The sequence below is a fragment of the Odocoileus virginianus genome, chromosome 11 (genome assembly GCF_023699985.2).
Source record: "Odocoileus virginianus isolate 20LAN1187 ecotype Illinois chromosome 11, Ovbor_1.2, whole genome shotgun sequence".
NCBI classification, from domain to species: Eukaryota; Metazoa; Chordata; class Mammalia; order Artiodactyla; family Cervidae; genus Odocoileus; species Odocoileus virginianus.
The window spans coordinates 30,578,211-30,604,563 of NC_069684.1; the positions used below are offsets into that span (position 1 = coordinate 30,578,211).

Sequence of the window (26,353 nt, forward strand, 5' to 3'; positions counted from 1 at the left end):
GGGACAACACAAAATATGAACAAAACACCACCGATATACTGTAAGTCCCTGGCATACAAACAAGTTCCATTCTAACAGTGTGTTGGTAGGTCCAATTCGTTCTTAAGTCTTGCAAAGTTAGCCTAGGTAACCAAATAACACAACCAGCTATATAGTGCTGTACTGTAATAGGTTTATAATACTTTTCACACAAATAATATGTAAAAAGCAAGCAAACACAAAAAAGCAAAGAAAACATTTTTAATCTTATTGTACAGTACCTTGAAAAGTATAGGAGTACAGTACAACAACTGGCATCCAGGGGCTGGCATCGAGTGAAGAGGCAAGAGTTACTCACTGGAGGAGGAGAGGAGGTGGGAGATGGTAGGGCTGAAGGGTTGTCAGCAAGAGGAATTGGAGGGCAGGCTGAAGTTTCACTCATGCCTGATGCTGACGGCTCAGGTTCTGGCTCCTTGAATGTGTGAATCTTTGAAAGTTCACAACTCAAAGGTTCATATGTAGGGAACTTCTGTAGTTTCCTCCTGCTTTCTTCCCAAAGCCTCTGTTTGTTTGATGGTATTTGTGGTAGGTAGCATAATGGTCCCTTCCAAACACAACCATGTCCTAGTTCCCGGTCCCTGTGACCACGCCACCTTCCATGGGAAAGGAGAATGAAAGTTGCAGATGGAATTATGCCTGTTCATGAGCTGACCCTGTGGTGGGGAGAATGTCCTAGATGACCTAGGTGGCCCACATTATCACAAGGGTCCTTAAAAGTGGGCAAGGGAGGTAGGAGAGAAAGTCAGAGAGAAAACAGTGTGAGATAGGCTTGACCTGATGTTTCTGGATTTGAAGATGGAGGATGGGGCCAAGTAATGAAGAAAGCTTCTAGAAGATGAAAAAGACAAAGAATGGACTCTCCCTGGAGCCTCCAGAAAGGAGTGTAATCCTGCCCACACCTTGGTTTCTGTCCACTGAGATACATTTCATATTTCTGAATTCTAGAACAGTGACAGAGTAAATCTGTTGTTTTACACCACTACCTTGCATAATTTTCACATTGGAAAAGCCTCTGATGCTGGGAAAGACTGAAAGTAGCACAAGAAACGAAGATGAGACAGTTGGATGGCATCACCAACTCAATGGACATGAATTTGAGCAAACTCCAGGAGATGGTGAAGGACAGGGAAACCTGGGATGCTGCAGTCCATGGGGTCACAAAAAGTTGGACATGGCTGAGAGGCTGAACAGCAAAGCAGTAGGAAATTAACCAGATATTATTATTCTCTTCTTAAACATTTATTGTATTCAACTCATACATACATATTGAGTTCTTACTGTGTCCAGCCTCTGAATAGGTGCTAAATATAAAATGATGGGGAAAACCCAGACATGTTCAGTTCCTGCACTCATGGAGCCTACAGTCTGGCTGAGGAGACAATGCTAATAAAATATGGGTAAAATTACAACTGTGCTGAATGCCAAACAGAACAGGGGCATTACGCGTGTCTTCTGTGGTCTCAGCAATTTAGTAATTGTTGGAAAATCACCCTGAGACCACCTGTTGGCCTCACTCTTGTACTTCCTCCCCCAAGGATGAGAGAAACGCAGGGTGTTGGGCAGGTGAGCTGAGAGGCTGCTCCATTAGGGTGGACCTCTGGACCAACATCTTTGGAGGCCAAAATGCCTTGTCGTCTCTCTCTGAACTGTCAATCAATTGAAAAGACACCAGAGACATTTACCGAGCACAGCTCATCAGTTAGGCATTCAATTAATTAGGCAATCATTTTTGCACTTGATTTTCATTACAGTGAGTTTATTTTTGTTTCTTGTGTAGGAAAAACAGGTGCTCACATTTAGCTTCATCAGCTTCCTGTGCTGTTTGATTCACATATTATTTTTAAAATAGGTTTATTTTGAGGAGAAATGTGACCTGAAAAAAACCCACTCATATTTACTCACTCCCATTGCTGTTTTTGTTGTTGTGTCTTTTTTTTTTTCCACCAGCATTCAGAAGGTTTAGAAATGTCTGTGAAGCCATATCGTACTCCCACTGTTGGTAAGGTCTCTCTTCTCTAAGTTCTGCCTTTTTCTTCTCGCACAGGAAAGGAGATTAGATTTAAATGTCCTGGGAGTCTGTGAAATAGGTCAGGGGCCGATGTAGACTGAGGTTCACATTATCTCCTAAAAGGCAATTTCTCTTCCACGTTCCAATGGCCTTGAGGCTCTTCCCAGGGTATTCAGGGCTGCTATGAACTCAGACCCAGGGGCATCGAATGAGCCAGGGGGTAGACCCAGGGTAATAACCACTTACCCACACTTCTCACTGCTTCCAGGATCAAATCCCTTAGCCCAGGGCTAGCAGATTCCAGACTGAAAACACATCTTGGTGGATCCAAGCCTCCAGTCACGTACAAATGTAAGCAGGCTGAATGAGTTTTATTTATGCTCTTTTTCCACACCACATCCCTGAATCTAGACAGTTGGCATACACAGTGTGCTTTCTGCTCTCAGGTAAGTGTTGACGTACTTCTTCTCCAGTGAAACCATACTTCCTTGGTCTTGAAATGAGATTCAAGAATCTGTACACTACCCCCTCTCCACCCTCCCCTCCCCTCTAGTTTTCCTTTGTTTGTGATCTGAAGGGTTAATATAAAAATAGAAGTTCTCAAGGCATTATGGAGTACCTCTTTGGGTTCCCATGGAAACCAAGCAGTGCAAATATGTGAAGAATTTTTTAACTTGGCCAAAAATTTCATCCTCCAAAGATTTAGGGCCATCCTGCCTCATTGTTTGGGGACACATTTAAAAAAATATTTTTTCAGGAAATTATCATTTCACCTGTCCCCCATCCTCCCTCACATATTAAACTACAAGATTATTTTTTTTAAGTACTCAATGAGAAGGGTCTCATTTCCAATAGGAACCTTTGAATGTTTAAAAAAAAATTCCCTTTGAAACAAAGTTTTCCTCCCTAATCTCAGAAGGGGGAAAAAGGTTATTTCTTTCCTTCAATTTAAAGCAATTTGGAACAAGCTTGGTCACCACCCCTGAGCTGACAGTGATGACATCCCAATGGAACATCGGAAACAGAAAAATATTTTGAGGGGGCAGAAACCTGAGTTAGGGCTGCCACTTCCTGCTCCTTTGGCTGGTCTGATAAATTGCACTCGGTCAACAGAAACCTCTTCAGGGCATTGCTGCTGCAGCTGGAGACTAGAAAAGACACAAAATTAGGGCTTTTGTCACTGTCACTTGATTTCATTAAAGGGCATTAGTTCTTGGCAATTTGTTCCAAGCGGCTCAGGCAGGTTGGATATGGCAGGAAGTCTGGCAGCTCCCAGCTGGTGGTGAGGCTGGCGGGGCATGAGCCTCTAGGCATACCTCCTCCTGCTGTCCTCGCTGGTCCCCCTTGTTGTCCTGTGTGGTCCTCCTGTTCTGTCATGTCTGATCCCCTGGCACTCTGCATGGTCCCTCTTGCCAACAGGGACCAGCTCCCAGCTGTTTTATGGCTCCTGGGGTTTCCCAGCCACTCCGTCCCCAGGAGAATGAGCCTCAGCCACAGATCGTTTCATGACAGGGCGTGTTACGTCCTTTCCAGGACTGCCTCATACAGGGACAGGAAGGACTCCCAGTTCAGGGCAAGGCCATGCTCAGCCTGAGACTCTGTTCTTGCTCAGCACTTCCCATCCCATATCACTTCCTTCCCCCATTTCAGTTTCCTCCTGACAGCATCACCCATCCACTCGAATCCTCCCAAGTCACCAACCCTTGTCTCAAGCTCTGCATCTTGAGAAACTGGGCTATGACAACCCTCCTCAGTGGAATTTTTAAGGTCAGGAATGAAGAATGACTTCTGTTATGGGTTGAATGGTGCTTCCTCCTCCCCTCTGCTATTGAAGATGCTGAAACCCTAACCCTGAGTACCTGTGAACATTTTCTCATTTGGGAGTAGGGCCTTGGCAGGTCATCAAGTTAAGATAGGGTCATTGAAGAGGGCCTGGTCCAATATGCCTGGTGTCCTCAGACCGCACAGCTTACTCAAGATCCTCTGACCCCTTTTTGACTAGGCCTCCACCTCACTCCCCATCCTGTCCTTGGCTTGCCTGACTCGGCTGTGACAAGAGTTTGCTGAGTCAGTTTCACCAGAATCCCTACCCTTGATGTCCCCCCTTATTCATTTTCTACTCACTGACCCCCTTGCTCTCCCCACTGGCTATAAATCCCCTGCTGTTTTTGCTGTATTGGGGGCTGAGCTCAATCTCTCTCTCCTGTTGCAATAGTCTTGAATAATGTCTTCCTCAGCATTTTAACAGGTATTGAAACAATTTTTTAACACCTTATAAAATGGGTGGTTTGAATAGAGACATGCACACAGGGAGACAGATATGTGAAGATGGACTCGGATGAGGTGATGCATTCACAAGCCAAGGAATGTTTCAGATTCCAGCAAACTACCAGCAGTGGGGAGAGAGGCATGGACCAGTTTCTCCCTCTGAGTTTCTGCAAAGAACCAGCCCTGCCGACAGCTTGATCTCAGACTCAATCTCATCTCCATCTCAGACTCTCAGCTTCCAGAACTGAGACACAGCAAATTTCTATTGTTTAAGCCACCCAGTCCTTGGTACTTTGTTATGGTTGCCCCAGGAAAACAACACTCCACTCCTTTACATCCTTGGAATTCCCTGCCCCCCGATGCATTTTGCTCATCCTTCTGCAAACCCAGTGTGCTCCCTTGAAGCTGAGTCATAGGAGGTGGGCTTGGAGGTTAGCACTGGTGCACTGTAAAGTTGGGGTCAGGTGGGAGGGGAGGAAGATTGCTCTCTAATCTGGCACAAGGCCAGGGTGTCCTGTCTCAGGTGGAGTTCTCATGATTGCCGCCCTTGCCTCTGAGCTGTCATAACCTGGACTCTTGTGAGCTCCCAGAGTGAGCGAGCCTGCCTCCGTCTGAGAGGAGATCCCCTGCTTGTCTTCACATTAACATTCTTCCCATCAGAAAAGGCAGTATTAACATTCTTCCCATCGGAAAAGGCAGTGCTCTGCGTGATAAATTATCTCCAGGCCTTTTTAATGCACTTTTCCACGTGAACAACAATGTTCACTGGGTGTCAGTCATCAGGCAAACATAATTGGATCTGGAAAATGTTATATTGTGAATTAAGTTGACTGATGGCGAAATGTCAGTTTTATTAACATTCTCCCTTCAGATGATAATTTTATATCTATAAGGATGAATGACAGAGGAGTTCCTGAAGGTGTCAATTTGGAATGATGGAGCCCTTTTAATAAACTCTGCTTTTTTTTCCCATTCCCTGCTTTTAAATATTTCATCTCTATCCCAGGAATTGTTTCCATGATGTTGGCTGGTGATTGGACAAAAAGTCAACAGAGCAGGCTGTTTGGCTGAAAGCCAATTTGGTATACATTCTGAAGGTGAAGCAGCTGTGGGCTGCCTGGCAGCAGCTACTCAGGGATGATCCTAAAGGGAAGTGGGAGAAGCCTAAAAGATGGTTCAGTGGTACCCAGATCAGCACCTGTGTGGATGGCACTCAGCAGCACCCCTCACCAGGCTCATCTTCCCAGGAGGGTGTCCTCTTCAGCCAGAAGCTTTCAACAGTTGCTTGGAGTTGTCCTCAGTTTGTGTGACAACCAGGAACAGGTCCCCTCTCACCTGGCCCCTTGAAGCACCTCTTTACTGAGTAATTCCCCACCTGCAGGTGCATCTCTGGAAATATCTTCCCTTCTAAGTGATTTGAGCCTGATTTTCAAGGAAAGTCAGATCACAATGCTTCTTGGTTTCTCTGGTTTCCAAGTTCTCTCGGAATGATGCTGGCCTTCCCCTGGCCCACCAGACCTGCCCACGTCACCCCTCCTTCTTGTGCTGTGGCTCGTCCTACAGTCCAGACTCTGAGCCTTTGCCCTTTCTGTTCCCCATCCTGGAGGTCTGGTCCCCCGAAGGTTCTCTGCTTCCTTCCTTGTTTTGTGGGTCAGTGTCCAAATGTCACCTCTGGACAGGTCTGCCCTCCCACTGTCTCCACAGCTGCTCCTAGTTCTCTCACTTCACTCTATCATTCTTGTCATTGTTTAGTCGCTAAGTCATGTCTGACTCTTTGCAACCCCATGAACTTCAGCACACCAGGCTTTCCTGTCCCGCAGTAGCTCCCTGAGTTTGCTATCACTCTACCTGATCACCACAGAGATATCTGGTAGCTTCAGCTGGGCTCTGGAGGTTCCTATAGAGAGATGGCCAAATCCACATGCCAAGTCAATGACACCCATGCTCTCTGCTGAGACGGGAAGGTTCAGTAATGAGGGGCCCTATGCACATTTCTAAGTCTGAAATATTTATGGAGTGTCACACACCCTGTAAAGAACCTGCCACAATCGTGGCATATGTGTTGGAATGTTGGCAGGACAGAATGATCAGAAACCAAGCTTAGAAACAACCTCAGCCCTGGGCTTTCTTTCTGGCAAATTCCTGGGGCCCATCCAATCCTACAATTCTTAGTTCAGATGTACAAGCACCTCATCTCTCACGATGATCAAAGATGTGCCCCAGGGCCTCTCCCATTGCCAGGGAGTGCTCCCCTATCATCTCTTTCAGTCCTCACATCCCTCACAGGTCAACAGTAGTCTAACTCCCATTTCAGGCATGAGGGACTGCAAACGAGGGAGGGCGAGTGGTTTCTCCCATCTGGAGACAGTGGGATACTGATGAAACTGACCTGGCTTGTTAGAAATCACACTCTATTTATATTATTATACTGTTTTACTTTGGCTCTGTGTGTTCTGCAGAAAGCTGCTTACCCAGGTTAGAAAGGATGTCCTCTGAACATAGGACATATGTTTGGAAATATGGGGGATGCTGGGCTCCATTAAACAGCTTTTGTCACAATGGGAGTCTGAGAGTACCACCCGCTTTAGTGAGTCCAAAAGGTGAGGCTGAGATACTGTGACCAACTCTGGGTTCCAACAATTCACCCCTGACATCCTGTCCTCTGTCTGCCAGCATGTCCTTCTGCTCACAAGACCAGTGACACAGACTTGCTTTGATGGATGAGATTTTCAAGGACATGATCAAAGAGGGCTTGAAATGTGTTGTGAAAGTGAAAGTCGTTCAGTTGTGTCCGACTCTTTGCAACCCCATGGATTATACAGTCTGTGGAATTCTCCAGGCCAGAATACTGGAGTGGGTAGCCTATCCCTTCTCCAGCGGATCTTCCCAACCCAGGAATCAAACCAGGGTCTCCTACATTGCAGGCAGATTCTTTACCAACTGAGCTACCAGGGAAGTCTCTTAAGTACAAGCTGCTCGGTTGTGTCCGACTCTTTGTGACCCCATAGACTATATCATCCATGGAATTCTCCAGGCCAGAATACTAGAGCTAGTAGCTGTTTCCTTCTCCAGGAGATCTTCCCAACCCAGGGATCGAACCTAGGACTCCCACATTGCAGGCAGATTCTTTACCAGCTGAGCCACCACGAAAGCCCATGAAATGTGTTGTGAGGTTGGCTTCACCCTTTTCCACAAGAAAACCTCTCGGGCAGTTGCTAGTCCCAGAAGGATGGCAGGTATGCGGCTCATGCCAACCAGCACAGGGCCCAGCCCAGCTGAGGTCTGCCTGGACCAGCCAAACTCTGGCTGCTGTGGACACCTGTGCCCAGTGAATACACTGAGGCTGAGTCCCGGATGGTGGTCCATGTAGCATCTCATGGCTAACAGACTACATCAGGCTCCTCTCTTTAGTGATCAGGGAACCCTTTGCTCTTTGAGCAGTAGTAGAACAGTCTCGGGGGAACGCTTACCATCCACCCTGGGAATCTGCCGGAAAAGGCATTCTGGAGGCATTTGTAGTTACCAATGGCAAGGCTGGGGAATGTTTTCTACATGTCTCTTGCTCAGTTATGTCCTAAAAACCTACTTCTGTTGTTTTCACTGAAAAGGAGAGAGATCTAGAGGCTAGAGGAGGCCACTAAGGACGCTTTCCCTGCCCGAGGGCAAGAGTGATCCTTGATGACCAAGACATCTGTGCTCGAGGTCATAGCCTGTCAGAGAAGAGGCGGGCATTGTTCTCCAGCCAAGAGGCGCCCCTCAGGGTCACGGTCCCCATTCCCCTTGCCCCAGGCTACCATGAATGGCCCTCGCCAGGGGCATGGAGAGCACTTAGCAAACCCCCGTCCTCTTGGAATGCGGCCCCGTTGAGGGTGTTGTCACAATGGTCCTTCTCCATCAGACTCAGAGGGAACCATCCGTTCTAGGGTGATCTTGTGGCCTGTTCTTGGGACACAGATGCCTTATATAAATGACTCACATCTCTATAGGCCCCTCTTATTAAGTGTAAGATCCTCTCAAGTGACAGGTACTGCAGGAGAAGAAATCTCAGTTGTCTCCAGGGCCTCGGGACTTTTTCTCAGATTCTCAGGTTGGATGAAAAAAAAAAGAGAGAGAGAGAGAGAGAGAGAGAGAGAGAGAAGACCCTAATTTCAAGCTTGGTGTAATCTGGAGTTCATGAAGCAGAGGTAACTGGCTTGTTGCAAAAGGGATCCCTTGAGCACGGAACAGACATTCTGAGGACACCCAGCCTGCCAGCTCCTTGATGGCTCTGGCCCCAGGAGCGAGGCATCCACTGCTGCTCTTTTCAGAAGGCTGGGAGAACTGGATCATCTCCTGCCACCACCCCCAGGATCCCTCACATCTTCCCACTGCAGACCTGCCAGGGGTGGGTCACCCTGACATCAGGATGTCCCGCAGGGAGCAGTGCCTCCTGGTCCCAGGATGATCAGACCAAATTTATGGGCAAGTCCTCATCCAGGAAAAGGCAAGTATTTCCTTACCTTTTCCAGGGTAAGAAATCATGCAAGAGGCCCCAGCAACTCAGAGCAGATGAAGGGTGACCTGTGTAAAATTGTGATCTGCCAACACCCCCACTCCTTCTGCCATGTCCTTCTTTCCAACTCAGAGGGAGGGAGTTTTTCAACTCTTCAGATTCTTTCACCACCAGGCTTACTTGTCCTTGGCTTTGGAGAACAGCTGGTCAGATTAAAAGAGCAAGAAGTAGGGGGAGCTGGCTGCTTTTCTGCCCCCATGCATCAAGAGGCAGGGGAGGGGCCCCCAGCACTTGGCATCGGCCTTTCTTGCCTCAGTACATTCCCAGGTGGTGCAGTGGTAAAAACCTGCCTGCCAATGCAGGAGACGCAGGAGATTTGGTTTCAATCCCTGGGTCGGGAAGATCCCCTGGAGGAGGAAAGGCCACCCGTTCCAATATTCTTGCCTGGAGAATCCCATGGACAGAGGAGCCCGGCGGGCTATAGTCCATGGCGTCCCAGAGTCAGACATGACTGAGCATGCACACATTCCTTCCCCAAGTCAATGGCTGTGAGATAGGTCCCTCATCCTGAAAACAACTCAGAGATGTGAGCACAGCTGCCAGCCACTCCTCGTCTTCACCCCCTTTTGAGATGTGATGAGGCAGACCCTGAGAGAGTAAGGGAAAGGGCCTGAAAGAGCTTCAGTGAGACACAGCATCACACAGAATCCAGGGAAGATGCTTGTGTACTAAGAGCCTAAAGAACGTTTGTTTTTTGCTTTTTTCCCTTCAAAGTGAATCCTTTCTCTCTTAAGAAGATGTGCCTAAGGCGAGTTAACCTTTTCTCAATATATTTCCCAGGTAGGACCTGAAATAAATAAGAACGTGTGGGTTACCCCCCGCCACATAGGTAGCACTGTGTGGAAACTGAGAAACGTAAACAGGAAAAGCAAAGGTCCAGAGAGAGAAGTGTCAGGTCCTCACTAGCCTTTAAGGGAGTGTAATAAATTTCATACATAAACCAGAGGCCAGCAATGGCAGTCCACAGGACAAATTCGGCCCTTGCCCCACTTCTCTAAATAAAGTTTTATTGAAACACAGCCATGCCCACTCATTTCTCTATTGTCTGTGACTGCTTTCACAGTGCAATGGCAGAGTTGAGCAGTGGCCACAGAAACCACTTGGCCTGACAAGTTTATAACAGTTACCATCTTGTCTTTTCCAGAAAAAGTTGTCCCTCTCTGACATAAACAGATTCCTAAACAGAATTTCTGGATCTGAAATGGACTTGCAATGTACTGCAGGTATCAGAAGAGCTTATCAAGAAAGTAAGCTAACCCAAATTTTCACCATTAGCTCTCCTGCGCTGGGTGCTAGAATGTGAATATTACGCATTTTATCTTTTCACTTCAGCATTTTCACCCTCTAAACATCTCTCAGGGGCAGCCAGGTACAAGTAGGTTAAGAGGCAGTGGTGAGGAGAGATATGGGTGTGTTGAGTGTGTTTGAACATGCAAATTTATTTACAACAAGAAAATAAATTATGAAAAATTATGCATTTTAAAAAGCTGACAAATACAAGAAATATCACAAATCTAGACCAATTGGGTAGTTATCTTTTTTAACTGCCTGATGCAGCTCTGGCCTGGTGACCCAATATCACAGTTCCCCATGGGATGAATGGTCCAGTGGGCAGCCAGAGAATTCTGAGACCCTTCTCTCTATAAGGACACCAGTGTGCATGGGTTATATTGTACCCCCATACCTCAAATTCATATGCTGATATTACTTGAAAATAGAGTTTTTACAGAAGAGATTAAGTTAAAAATAAGCTCATATGTGACAAAAGCTCTTAGTTATTTAGTCCTGTCTGACTCTGCTATCCCAGAGACTGTAGCCCTCCAGACTCCTCTGTCCATGGAATTCTCCAGGTAAGAACACTGGAGTGGGTTGCCATTCCCTTCTCCAGGGGATCTTCCCAACCCAGGGATCAAAATCAGGTCTCCTGCATTGCAGGTGGATTCTTTACCATTTGAACCACCAGGGAAGCCCAAAAACAAGGTAGTAAGGGTTGTTCCAACAAAGGGTCGTTACTGTTGTTCAGTTGCTTAATTGTGTCTGACTCTTTGCAACCCCATGAACTGCAGCACGCCAGGCTTCCCTGTCCTTCACCATCTCCCTGAGTTTGCTCAGACTCATTTCCATTGAGTCAGTGATGCCATCCAACCATTTCATCCTCTGCCACCCCTTTCTCTTCCTTCTCTCAATGTTTCCCAGTATCAGGGTCTTTTTCAGTGGGTCAGCTCTTCTCATCAGGTGGCCAAAGTATTGGAGATTCAGCTTCAGCATTAGTCCTTCCAATGAACGATCAGGGTTGATTTGCTTTAAGATTGACTGGCTTGATCTCTTTGTAGCCCAAGGGATTCTCAAGAGTCTTCTCCAGCACCATAATTCAAAATCATCTGTTCTTTGGTGCTCAGCCTTCTTTATGGTCCAACTCTCACATCCATACATGACTAGTGGAAAAAACATAGCTTTGACTACAGACTGTTTTTGGCAAAGTGATATCTCTGCTTTTTAATATGCTGTCTAAGTTTGTCATAGTTTTTTTTTTTTTTTTAAACCAAGAGTGGGCTTAATCTAATATGACTGATGTCTTTATAAGAGGGAGATGAGGATGCAGACACACAGAGACAACCTCGTGGGGACAGACAGAGGAGGCGCTGTGTGTGGTGAGGACAGAGGAAAGAGGCCAAGGACAGAGACCTCGGAAGGAACCAGCCCTGCCCACACCCGGATCTCAGATGTCCAGCCTCCAGGACTGGGAGAAAATAACTGTCTGTTGTTTAAGCCACTCAGTCTGTGGTACTTTGTTATGGCAACTTTAGAAAACTAATATATTAGCAATAACTAAACTATGGAACTGGAGGAGGGCATGGCAACCCACCCTAGTATTCTTGCCTGGAGAATCCCCATGGACAGAGGAGCCTGGCAGGCTACAGCCCAGGGGATAACAAAGAGTCGGACACAACTGAGCAACTGACTAAGCACAGCACAAACTATGGAATCTCTTCCACTAACAGAAACTAAAGGTCTCCCCAACCCAGCTTCCCCTTGGTGGGACCACCAATGCCATGGCTACTCCATCAGTGTCTGGGCCAGGGGTTAAGGGTGTGTGACAGTGAACTTGAGTGGAAAGAAGCAGCCCTAAGAGACCCTGATGCTTTATGCTCATTGGCCTTCAGGCAAATCCATCAGCCATCCCAGCCCAGAGGTGACATTGGCCACCACACTTTCAGGAGGCCCTGGTCCCTGGCAGGAGCTAGTCTCAAGCAGGTCATCACCATAGGATTCCTTGGTTCCTTCAAAGGCACCCAGGCAGAGGCCAAAGTAACATTAAGCTGTGCTTCTCAGCTCTCCTGACACCATCTCAGATCCCACCAGCTCTGACAACATACTTGCTTAAAGTCCTCAGGGCTCCCTGGAGAACCCTTTAATCTTGTCTGACATTCGCACATTTTATGGAATCCCCCAAAGATGTTGGCTGCTACAAAACTCTGGCAGAATGATAAAAGCGTGAACGCTATTGTCTCTATGAAATGAAGAAAGGAGAAAAAAAGGTTAGAAAATAGAGAGTGAAAGAAAGGTCAGAAATTGAGGTGCACAGGGATAAAAATAACAACAGCCCACATATTTGCATTCTTCAGAGCATTTTCGAAGGCTAAGGGCATACATGGATTTCAGACAGCTTTGCTTATATTCACCGGACTTGGGGAACTGTCATAATAACCGTATAATGTAATCTCCATTCTACAGGCTCGGAGACATCAGATAACTGTTCACTGCTGGGCAGGGCTCATCCACAGACAGAGTGTTTTTCCTCCAAATGTTCTTCTGACATTTCCACTGCAGGCTCGGCAGGGGGTCCACGGGACAAGTGAGCCAAGGGAAGAGGCAGGTGGGACAGAAGTCCAAAAACCAGCCACAGTGAGTCTGTCTCCTGGGAGGCTTCCTGGAACATGGAGGGTTAGGTCAGCACATTGAACAGGAGCCCCAGGATTGGACCCAAATAGAGATGCTTCACTGAGCAGGTTGTCAAATATCCTTTGGATCAGAGAACTTAGTCTCATCGGTCCTCCATGCCATCTGCCTGATGACAGACTCATTCCACACCCTCCCTGGACAATCTACAGCACCTAGAAGCCTATGTGTGTGTGCTCAGTGGCCCAGTCATGTCTGACTCTGCAACCCCATGGACTGTAGCCCACCAGGCTCCTCTGTCCATGGGATTCTCCAGGCCAGAATACTGGAGTGGGTTGCCATATCCTACTCCAGGGAATCTTCCCAACCCAGAGAGTGAACCTGCATCTCCTGCTTGGCGGGCAGATTCTTTACTGTTGAGTCACCTCGGAAGCCCCACCTAGAAGCCCACTACTCCCCAAAACAGCCTGCAGACCACTCTGTCCATCTCAGAACACCAATGTTAGCAGTGACTCTTCTGAAATTTCCTTGTGAATGACTCCCAGGCACCACGACATCTCAACACCTCACCAAGCCCCATAACGGGTGTCTCATTTCCCACCAGTCCTGCATGATGCCCATACCCTTCTTTGCCAGGGGGCTCTGCATTGGGAAATGACACCATTACTCAACAAGGAGCTCATTCAGACCCTGGAGTCTACTCTTGACCCCTCTGCCTCCCTTTTCCCATGCACCTGACTCATCTTCAGACCCTGCTGCTTTTACCTCCAATTCTGTCTCTATCATATTTAAACTTCTATTTTCATAGTCACCTGCAGTAACAAGTTTGATATTTGTCATTAAATAGACACAAATCCCTGCAAAATGCATCACATCATTGATCAAGTGCTATAAATGTCCTTTTGTGCCTCCTTTTCCTGTAATTGTCAGTGTTCAGGATCTCTTGTTGCCATGTGCATGTCTTGTCTGTTGCCTATAGTTGGGGATGTTGCTTACGCCCTGCTTATCCATCTCTTTCAGGATGAACAATTAACTCAAACAACTACCACAGATGAGTTCTGAATGAGAGGCTTTCTACACACTCAAGGGTAGATCTTAGATCTGTGGCCAGGTTCTGAGATCTCACCCCTTATGCTGAACAGTTTTGTCACAGGGGCCTCCTTTTCCATTGGGTCATTTGTCTTCTTTCTTGATTCCTAGAGTTTTATACATAGGCATATCAAAAAGCAGGGCCATCATTTGCTGACACAGATCCATATAGTCAAATCTATGGCTTTTCTAGTAGTCATGTGTGGATGTGAGAGTTGGACCATAGCGGAGGCTGAGCACCGAAGAATTGATGCTTTCAAACTGTGGTGCTGGAGAAGACTCTTGAGAATCCCCTGGAGAGACAGGAGATTAAGCCAGTCAATCCTAAAGGAGATCAACCCTGAATAGTCATTGGAAAGACTAATCCTGAAACTGAAGCTCCAATACTTTGGCCACCTGATGTGAAGAGCTCCCTGATCCTGGAAAGAATGAAAGCAGGTGGAAAAGGGGATGACAGAGGATGAGATAGTTGGATGGCATCACTGGCTCAATGGACATGAGTTTGAGCAAAATCTGAGAGGGAAGACTAGCATGATGCAGTCCATGAGGTCACAAAGAGTCAGACATGACATAGTGACTTAACAACAACAAATACATAGGCTGACTTTCATTGTTGAATGATCGCATGTGCTATGAGCTATCATAGTCCATTTGGGTTGCTTGACAGAATCCCATAGGCTTGGGTGACTTACAAAAAACAGGTGTTTATTTCTAATTTTTTAACAACAAAATTTAGTTATCTTTAGGATCATCTTCCATTTCTTTTGTGGGATTTATTTTCAGTACCTTTTATTTTTTCCTATTGTAAATGATACTTTTTAAAAAGTATTATATTTTGTTACTGTTACTGTTTGTTGCTGAACGAAAAGCATGCTGCTAATTCTGAGGGTTGAACCAGGTATCCAGAAACTGTATAGTGCTCTCTGATTTGTTTTCTGAGTTGATCTCTGTTCTCTGGGGCTTTCTGTACGCTGCTCACAGTGGCTGTGAATAATGCTGGTTTTTGTTTTTCCTTTTCAGTCTGTGCAATGTTCATTTCTTTTTCATGTCTTACTGAGCTGGTCAGGACCTCTAGCACAATGTTGAATACAAACACACATCCCTGTCTTGTTCCTGATTGTAAAGTGAGTGTGCCTGGCATGTCTCCATGAAGTGTAACTTTTGCCGTATGTGTTGTAATAAATAGACTGGATCCCAAAATCTTCATTACCCATAGCAAACACACACACACACACACACACACACACACACACCTCCCCTTGATTCTGTGACCAGTACCCATATACCTGTCTGCATACACATATATCTGAAACAGATACTGCCCCGAATTCTACTTGTCTTATCTCACTCCATCTTGTTCCATTCTGATCAATTCTGTTCTCTTCATTTGATGTGCTAAGCTTAATAATTTAATATCTTTGATGTTTTCTTTCACCAAAAAGTGATTCCACAATCCTAAAATGCATGGCCATACTCAGTTGGAAAGCAACAGTAGCATTGCTTTAGAAGGTTTACAAGATGGGGAAATTCTCCCCTACTCATAGGAAATCTACCTGATTTTGTTTTTTAATTGTGGATGGAGTGAGTTGTAAAGTACGTGTGAGAGAGAGAGACTAAGGATGACTTCAGGGATCTGGTCCCATGTGCCTGGAAAGGTGGCCTTGTCACCTCTTGAGATGGGAGAAGGTGGAGGTCAGCAGACCCTTAAGTGGAGATGCAGCTGGATGGAAGGGCCTGGCTGGAGTGTGGGGGCACTGGTCCTGGACTTTCCCTGAGCCTTTGTCCATTCACATGTCCTGCATCATGTTAACCACACATGTGTTTCCCTGCAGGTTGTCGGCCCCTCCTGTAAGATCTCACATGTTCTGAGCCCTCAGGAAGGTGGAGTCCTCATGGGTCCTGGGGAGTTGATTGGATGCTTGTCTCTGTCACAGGTTTGTATTTCCTTGTGAGGGTCTTGGGATGGTAGTAGGGTCCCTCCAGAGTAGGTTGAGGTTTGCAGCTGTTAAATGTTCCAGAGGAATCACTAGACTATGCTGGTAAGCCTACACACTGGTATGCACAGTTCCAAGCTATTTGATGCTCAGATTTTGGTTTGGGGTTTTGTTTCCGTCCTGAATTCTGGCAGAATCATTTGAACTTCCTCATCTCTTCTCATACAGCTAGGGGTCTGCATCATGACTGAAGCTGTAACCATTATGGGTTGCATTATATTCAGGGGTCTTGTTTCTGACCCCCAGGTTAGATGGGTTCTCAGCCTCACCTGCTGTTGATACCTGGTGTTAAAGTTCAAGGTCATGTTTATAAGCCCACCTGCCCCTTCATCTGTCTCCTTACCTGTCCACTCACCTGCATCTCTCACCTGTCCCCTCACCTGCCCACTTCATTCAGGAACACCACCACTCTGGTTTTTCATGCCTGAGACTAGGAGTGTTTTCTTTCTTTCTTGGAAGCTCAAATATGCACTTAAAATATATTTTGCTGTATTTAACCTGGCATATCTGGGTTATTTTCCTATGGTCTGAATGTTTGTGTCCCCCTAAAATTCGCATGTTGTAGCCTCCCCCACCTCCAAGGATGGTGATGTAAGGAGGCGAGGCCTCTGGGAGGAGCTTAGGTCATGAGGATGGAGCCTCATGACCAGGACTGGTGTCCTATCAAAAGGACCTCAGAGATCTCCCACACCCCTTCCACGATATGAGGACATGGAGAGAAGACAGCCATTTATGCACTAGGAAGCAAATGGCCAGTGCTGTGATCTTGGACTTCCAGCCTCTGGAACCATGAGCAGTAAATTTCTGTGCTTTAGAAGCCCCCAGCCCAAGGCATGCTGTTACAGCAGCTGGAATAGACCAAGACACGTTTGTTCTTCCACCTTACCAGAATCACAAGTCTTCAGCACAGTCTTCCTAGGCACAAACATGACTATATCATTCCCATGTTTACAATTTTCCTGAGTTTTCCCTTTGCCTTAGGATAAAGTCCCACTTCTTCACTTGGGCTCGCAGTGATCCCTTGGGTCCAGCCCTTGACCCCACCCCCACCCACCCACATGCAACCTTTGGTTCTCTCTCCCAGGACCTCCAAGTCCCTAAATATTCAACCTAGGGTCTTTCTGTTCTCTTATTTTAATAATTGAAAGCACTTTTCTTTTTTTTAATTATGAAAGTGTAATAACACATTTACAGGAGACTTGTAAGATACAGAACAAGGTTACATATAGTTCCACCATGTTAGTTGCTAGTCATGTTTGACTCTTGGCAATCCCATAGACTGTAGCCCACCAGGCTTTTCAGCCCATGGGATTTCCCAGGCAGGAATACTGGAGTGGATAGCCATTCTCTTCTCCACTGTATATTACAATTATTTTTCTTTTAAGTAGATAAATTAAGGTTTTTAGTTGGAGTTTCAATATCAGACTCTTAAAAATTAATAGAATGAATTAGACAGAAAGGCAGAAGGATATAGTAGAACTGAAAAGCACTATGAACCAACTCAATATAATTAAGATTTATACAATTTTCACATGACAGCATGATACAAATTCTATTTAAGTTCTCAAAGACTATAAACCTGGAGACACTGGAACATATCCGGGCATGTAAAACAAGTTGCAAACATTTCATGGCGACCAAGGGTCCTTCTTACCTCCTACTCCTCACGCCTGCTCTTCCCTCCACGTCCAGCTCTTTCCTCACCTCCTGGACCTGTCCCTTCACCTGGCTAAGCTTGTTTCTCCCTCAGATCTCACCCAAGGGCCTATTCCTCAGGAAAACCACCCAGATTCCCCCTAACTGCAAGTTTCCTGTATCCCTAGCTATGTATTTACATCACACCCTATATTTTTTCCAGAGCACTTTACACATATTATTATTTAATAGGCATGCATAGGTGTAATAATTAGTGCTTTAACATCTGTCTGTGAACAGCCTGTGATAATTAGTGGTTTGAAGTCTGGCTCACCCACCAGACTTAAAGCTCCAGAAGGGTAGGGGTGTTTCACTTTTCATGGGATCCCCACGCCTGGTGCTGTGGCTGCTGCTTCACAGAATGGCAACACACAGGTTGGATGTGTTTGTAGACAAAAGAGATGAATGAAATGCAAAGCCGAGAGTCTTTTTCTTGCACAATATCTTTCCCTGTATCATTGTCCACAGAGTGGAAGATACTCAGGTGGGGTGCAGATCAAAGCTTTATTGAGATAGAAGTCACATATCATAAAACACTCCCTTTTTATATTCTTTTTTTTAAATTGAAGTATATTTGATTTACTATATTAGTTTCAAGTGTACAGCAAAATGATTCAATTACATATATATACACTCAGATTATTATACTTTTTCAGATTATTATATATTTTCATATTATTTCCATTATAGGTTGTTACAAGATATTAAACATTGTTCCCTGAGTTATACAGTAAATTTTTTTGAAAACACTCTCTTTTAAAGCATTTAAAAGTATATTACCAAAACCGTGTAACCAACACCACTATTTAATTTTAGACTAGTTTTGTCACCCCAGAAGGAGCCCAGGACCCAGGAGCAATCATTCCCTGTTCTCTTGGCAAATGCCAGTTAACTTTCTATTCCTGTGGATTTTCCAGTTTTGGACCTTTCAGATAAATTGAACCATATAATACATGGTTTTTTTTCACTTTGCATAATTTTTCAAATTTGATCCATGTTCAGTTCAGCTCAGTTCAGTCGCTCAGTCATGTCCAACTCTTTGCAACCCCATGGACTGCAGCATGCCAGGGTTCTCTGTTCATCGCCAACTCCTGGAGTTTGCTCAAACTCATGTCCATCGAGTCGGTGATGCCATCCAACCATCTCATCCTCCGTCATCCCCTTCTCCTCCTGCCTTCAATCTTTCCCAGCACCTGGGTCTTTTCCAATGAATCATTTCTTCTCATCAGGTGGCCAAAGTATTGGAGCTTCAGCTTCAGCATCAGTCCTTCCAGTGAATATTCAGGGTTATTTCCTTTAGAATTGACTGGCTTGATCTCCTTGCCATCCAAGCGATTCTCAAGAGTCTTCTCCAATACCACAGTTCAAAAGCATCAGTTCTTTGGTGCTCAGCCTTCTTTATGGTCCAACTCTCACATCCATACATGAATATTGGAAAAACCATTGCTTTGACTATAGGGACCTTTGTTAGTAATGTCTCTGCTTTTGAATATGCTGTATAGGTCTATCATAGCTCTTCTTCCAAGGAACAAATGACTTTTAATTTCATGGCTGAAGTCACCAACTGCAGTGATTTTGGAGCCCAAGAAAATAAAGTCTGTCCCTGTTTCCATTGTTTCCCCATCTATTTGCCATGAAGTAATAGGACCATATGCCATGATCTTCGTTTTCTGAATGTTGAGTTTTAATGTTGATCTGTATGGCATGAATCAGAATTTCATTTCTTTTTGCAGATGAATAACAGTCCATTGGCTGGCTGTACCACATCCCTCCACAGATGGGCCTTCGTGTTGCTTCCACTTTGGGGTCATGGTACACAGCACTGCTGTGGTCATTGGAAGGCTGTGAATTTGAATCTGACCTGGCCACTTGGTCACTTGCTCCACACTTTACCTTCTTTCAGAGATGTTTTTGCAGAGAATGTCAGCGTCTGGTTAAGTCTCTTTTAGAATAATGTCTGGCATTCTGGACCCTAGTTTTTAACAGATGTAAGTCATGGGCGTAAGAAAGCACACATTCAGGAAATTAATGTTAAAATTTAGTAATTAAATAATAATAAGTAGATAAGTGAATATCCCTCCCCCCTTATAATCCAGGGAATTGTATTTTTGTCTTGTGCTTTTTCTTAAATTTTAATTCCATTTCTCATGGGACTAACATGAGGTTCAGTCAGTATATTATGTATATATGTGTGTACATACAGGGGCTTCCCTTAGACAGTAAAGAATCTGCCTGCGAGGCAGGAGACCTGGATTTGTTCCCTGGGTTGGGAAGATCTTCTGGAGTAGGAACTGTCTACCCACTCCAGTATTTTTGCCTGGAGAATTCCATGGGCAGAGGAGCCCGGTGGGCCACAGTCCATGTGGTCGTAAAGAGTCAGACACAACTGAGCAAATAACACTTTCACTTCACATACAGGGGTAGGCAGAATTCTAAAGCCATCCCCCCAAGATCCTCATCCCCTGATAATTTAAACACTAATCTAGGTACTGCTGTGAAGGAACTGGCAGGTGGAATGAAGGTTACTCATCAGTTGAGTTTAAAACAGGACAGTTATCCTGGATTGTGTGGATCACAACAAACTGTGGAAAATTCCTAAAGAGATGGGAATACCAGACCACCTTACCTGCCACCTGATAAATCTGTATGCAGGTCAAGCTACAACAGTTAGAGCCAGACATGGAATAATGGACTAGTTCCAAATTGGGAAAGGATTATGTCAAGACTATATATTATCACCTTGCTTATTTAACTTATAGGCAGAGTGAAAGTGAAAGTGAAAGTCACTCAGTTGTGTCCGACTCTTTGTGACCCCATGGACTGTAAAGTTCATGGAATTCTCCAGCCCAGAATACTGGAATGGGTAGCCTTTCCCTTCTCCAGGGTATCTTCCCAACCCAGGGATAGAACCCAGGTCTCCCACATTGCAGGCGGGAGCCACAAGGGAAGCCCAAGAATACTGGAGTGGGTACCTATCCCTTCTCCAGTGGATCTTCTCGACCCAGGAATCGAACCAGAGTTTCCTGCATTGCAGGTGGATTCTTTACCAACTGAGCTATCAGGGAATCTATATGCAGAGCATATCATGCGAAATGTTGGGCTGGATGAAGCACAAGCTGGAATCAAGATTGCAGGGAGAAATATCAATAACCTTAGATATCTAGTTGACACCACCCTTACGGCAGAAAGCAAAGAGGAACTAAAGAGACTCTTGATAAAGGTGGTAGAGGAGAGTGAAGAAGCTGGCTAAAAACTCAACATTCAAAAGATGGAAATCATGGCATCTGGTCCCATCACTACATGGCAAATAGGTGGGGAAACAATGGAAGCAGTGAGAAACTATTTTCTTGGGTTCCAAAATCACAGCAGAGGGTGACTTCAGCCATGAAATTATAAGACACTTGCTCCTTGGAAGAAAAGCTATGACAGACTTAGACAGCATATTAAAAAGCAAGATAGTACTTTACCAACAAAGGTCTCTTATAGTCAAAGCAATGGTTTTTCAAGTAGTCATGTATGGATCTGAGTGTTGTACCATAAAGAAAGCTGAGCACCGAAGAATCAGTGCTTTTGAACTGTGGTGTTGGAGGAGACTCTTGAGATTCCCTTGGTCAGCAAGGAGATCAAACCAGTCAATTCTAAAAGAAATCAGTCCTAAATATTCATTGGAAGGACTGATGCTGAAGCTGAAACTCCCGTACTTTGGTCACCTGATGCGAAGACCTGTCTCATTGCAAAAGACCCTGATGCTGGGAAAGATTGAGGGAGGAAGGAAAAGGGGACGACAGACGATGAGATGGTTGGATGGCATCACCGACTTGATGGGCATGAGTTTGAGCAAGCTCCAGGAAGTCTGAGCAAGACAAGGAAGCCTGGCATGCTGCAGTCCATGGGGTCTCAAAGAGTTGGATGTGACTGAGCGACTGAACTATTCTGGATTAAGTAAGTGGGTCCAGTGTAACCATATGAGCAGAAGAGAGATTGAGAAAGATTGAAAGTATGGGAGAGGCTCAACCTTCCATTGCTCAGGAGCCACGTGGGAAGCAGGAGGAGGAATTTGGTCTGCAGGTAACAAAGACCAGCCCCACCCGACAGCCGGCAAGGAAACAGGACCTCAGTCCAACAACTGCAAGGACTGGATTTGATCAATAACCTGGATGTACTTGGAAGCTCAACGTCACCCAGAGAATCTTATTCTTGTTTTCCATTAAAAAGTTCAGTCCATCAGACACCTTGATTTCAACAGAGTTGTAGCTTTAAGACACACGGTGCATGGACTGCTGACCTTGTGACTCTAGGATGATGAATGGGTGCAGAGTTAAAGCTTTAAGTGTGTGGTAACTTGTACAGAAGCAACAGACCACTAAGACATGCACATAGATGTTGCAAATTTTCTGTTTTATGTCATGCATTAGTGGTAAAATGTATGCAATATATTATATAGCATTTACCATCTCCTGAATTACCTACATACACACATTTGTCCTACTAAATGTTATTTTAATCATCTGACTCCTCTCCACTTCTTCGGAGTCATCAGGTCTGGCTGGAGGGCAGTGGGGAGGGGCAGTGAGGAGGTGCAGATACAGGGGGTACAATTAGGAACTGTTTGTAGTGTGCTGGACAATTCCACCCAAAGGTGTCCTCACATAATGCAGATAAACAGATTATCATGAGAGGGTGATGTAGAGAATGTGGTTCCTTCCTGTTTTGTTTTGTGTGGTTGTTTGCAGGCACTCTGTAAGTAAATTAAACGTCTTCACCTGCTAAGCTACAGGGTGAGCCTTATTCACTGCAAGATGAAGAGTTAATTAGAGGTTTATAATTAGATATTAAACCACTAGCAAATTACATGTAAATTATGGGGCCCGTTATTAATAAAAAGAAATCCAGGATAGCATGAAAAAATTGTAGATGCACAAGTAGATAGATATCTTACCATTTTATGGAACATCTCTGTTCCCCAACAAAACTAGAATATGATAGTACTTTTCACAGAAAAAGCTGCTTCTCACCTCTGTACCCTCAGTACGGCTGTCCTCACTGTTGGCAGGTCACATTCTGAATTCTTTCTTTTCTTCACAAACTCCTCAGCAGCTTCTGAGATTCTGTCCAGATGCTCCTTCCTCCAGGAAGCCTTCTCTGCGTGCTCCAATGACACATACTGTCTTCCATGGTGATGAAATACATACATACATATTTATATACATACATACATATTTATGTATTTATGTATGTGTACATAAATACATATATCAACTTGTCCTCTGTTTTTTATATATATATATATATATATATATATATACACATATGAGTGTGTATACTTGACCCTTCTATCAAGTAGCCCCAGCCTAGTGAGGAAGGCAAACGAGGGTACCAGCACCATGGAAGGCAGTTTGTGTCATTAGAGCAAGCAGAGAAAACTTCCTGGAGGAAGGAGCATCTGGACAGAATCTCAGAAGCTGCTGAGCAGTTTGTTAAGAAAAGAAAGAATTCAAAATGTGCCCTGCCAGCAGTGGGGATAGCCATAATGAGGGTACGGAGGTGAGAAGCAGCTTTTTGTGATGGACGTGAGTTTGAGCAAGCTCCGGGAGAGGGTGAAGGACAGGGAGGCCTGGCGTGCTGCAATCCATGGGGTCGCAGAGTCAAACCTGACTGAGTGACTGAACAAGAACAGCGATATAGGTGTATGCTGGTTTATATATATACTAAGAGGTCATTGTAATAAATATATTGTATACACATTTAGTGTATACATATTGTATTAAATATATATACTGCGTGTATATATAAAGCATTGCATATACATTGTGTGTATAAATATTGTATGTATAGACACTGTATATATATATATATATATATATATATAATATGCACATTGTGTATATACACACACAATCTTTTATATACATTGTACACATGTATATACATATGCAATGGCATATATACATTGACTGTATATATAAACAATCATGTATATACCTCAAATGTAAATGTATAAAATGTATATGTCTTGCATGTATGTATATACAATATAGTATATACATTGCATATATGTGTATATATGTATAATATTTCATATACATTGTGTGTATGTATACATGATATTGTATATACCTTATAAAATATTGTGTGCATATATAACATGCTTATATATGTACACACATTGTATATACACACAATATTGTGTATGCATCATATTTATATATAGATAATATTGTATATACCTTGTGTGCCTGTGTATATATACATATATATAAAAAATATGGTGTATATATTGTATGCAGACAGAAACACATATACAGTGTTTATACACTTATCTTCTTGAGCTTTGTCTTTCAGAGCCTGCACTGTACCTGGCATACAGGAGGCATCATAGAATATGTGCTAAGAGTTGCATCGTGATGCGGTAAATACGTTAGTCATCATCCCAACCAGACTTGCTGAGAGCACAGAGGGGGCTATCAATAGTTCCGCTGGGAGCATGGGCCTGCCTGGAGGCTGTCCCAGGCAAGCTGAGACCTACAGTCACCCTGTGTAATGACGAGAAGCCCAGAGAGGGGGAATGTGAAATGCTGGTGTGGGGCCACCTGTGGTGGTGCTGGCTGGCAGGACTCAGATAGGGATGTCAGTCAACTGGCTACTGTGCAGCCATTCAAATAGAAGATGACCATGACTCTGTGTAGAATTAAAGTGATAGCATCTTGAGTAAAGCAAACCTTAAGGAAACCTTTTAATGATCTTTCGTACTCATGGGAATGGAAATGCAGTTTTACCATATTGTTTACTCACAGTCTGCTGTCACCCAATGGATGCTTACTTCACCCTGTAGACCTACCACCTCTTGGCCAAATCCATCATCTCCAGCTCCACTGTCCACGTTGAAGACAGTCGTCCTTGATCATTTACATACTGTCTACGGCTGTGTCAGGTTACAGCAACAGAGCTGAGCTGTGGCGACAGGGACCTGTATGCTCCACAAACGAAAAGTAGTGTCTGACCCTTTGCAGGTGAAGGTTACTGATGGTGCAAACCTATAAATGCAAGAAGCACTCTCTTCATATAATACCAGGTATAGCTGTTAGGGAACTGTTGATCGAAGCCACCACATTGGCCAGACCTGCTTGCCTGAATTGTCTCACAACAAGAGGTCCCAATAAGGAACACGATGCTGCCACTGAAGACTAACTGGGAGAATTTGGGAGAGGACAAGAGACGGAGGAGATGAACATCCTCCCAGATTTCAGCCCTCACACTGAAATCCACCTTGGCTGAAAGATGCACCTGCAGTCAGGAAGCACCTTGAGTCAGACTGTGGGTAACCCCGTCACCATAAAACCAGAGGCTGTGAGCTACACGGCAGAGCAGTTCTCCTGGGTCCCTTTACCCTGCTGCTCTCTGCGTGGGTGCTCCTTCCCAGTAAAATCTCTTGCTTTGTCAGCGCATGTGTCTCATTGAACAATTTGGTTTCGAGTGTTAGGCAAGAAACCACTCTCAGGCCCTGCAAGGGATCCCCTTTCCTGACATAGTGGCAGATGCAAGGCAACAGCGCACTGCAGATGGTGCCATCATCAAGCCCTTTTCCTCCACCCTCTTAGGTTCTGTGACTTAGATCCATGAGTTAAACTGATAAGACAGATGAACAGGAGAAAAAATTTATTACATGAACACATTAGGGCCTCCAGGTAAAGGAAGTGAGGACCCAAGGAGGCGGTTAATCCCTGGGGCCTCCACACAATGAGGGATGAATTGTGAGCAGGGACACAGCAAAGGCCAAGGGGCAGGGAGCCAGGGTCAGGTCAATGTTAAGGGGGCAAGTGGAGAGAAGACTGATGTCACTGAGGTTTCTTTGTGCAGCCCTGCCTCTTTCTGGTCTTCAAGGTTGTCCCTTCCTTCCTGGGATGAGAGGAGGACATCACAAGGGAAACTTATCAATACATCCTGCTTTTAGGCAGATCAGGAGGGCAGAGAGTTCCTCCTGAGTCTGCTGTTTCTCAGCTGCCTTTGGCTCAAAACAGTCTTTTTGCAAAAATGGCATATTTGGGGGTTGGCATATCTGATCCCATTGAAACCTAGCAGGATCTTGTGAGGCTCCTGGCACAAAGTCTTTCTGTGTCCCCAGTTTTTTTTTCTCTGCCATATAGAGTCTTAGTTCCCTGACCAGGGATTGAACCCACACCCTCTACATTGGGAATGCTGAGTCATAACCACTGGACCACTAGAGAAGTCCCTCCCCCACTTCTTGATTATAGGAAATAGGCTTCATTTGGCCTTTTTGACCTTCCCTGAGTTCCCAAGGTTAGATTCAAACAGTTGGAAGGAGGGGATACAGAGACGAGGAGCATTCTAGAAGCAATAGTGCAGCTTTGGGACAGATCCTGGTTCCCCCTCAAGGGATGCACACAACAATATCTTTGAGAAGTTCTGCAGATGCTGAAACCCCCACCAAGTGGGAGAAGTTAACTGTTTGCTGCTCACAAGCACGTAGACCCAAGACCTGTTGGACAGAAGGTTGATGATGCTGACTTCAGACTACCTCACCACCAACCAATCAGAAGACTGTCCAGGAGCTGACCATGCCCTCTTTGGACCATTTCTATAAAACTCCTCACTATCCTGTGAAATGGAATATCTCCTGCCATATCAGTAAACAAGGATGTAACAGCCACCAGTGATTGGGCCTCCAAATGTGAATGAAGACTCCTAAAAGGGAAAGCAATATCTGCAATCCAGCAGATGCCACCCCCGGCCCCCATGGTGATTGCTGAGGAGCTTGGAGGGATGTGAGAAACAAAACAAAACATAACA

At 45.0% G+C, this 26,353-nt stretch overlaps 1 long non-coding RNA gene across 1 annotated transcript; it reads right to left on the minus strand.

Annotated features, from left to right (window-relative positions):
- Positions 1–223: 223 nt before the first annotated feature.
- On the minus strand, positions 224–2,576 carry LOC110127335 (uncharacterized). The gene is made up of 2 exons (XR_002310756.2): positions 2,294–2,576; positions 224–632 (listed from the first exon to the last, which is right to left on the minus strand). It is a non-coding gene; the product is annotated as an uncharacterized lncRNA (long non-coding RNA).
- Positions 2,577–26,353: the final 23,777 nt, after the last annotated feature.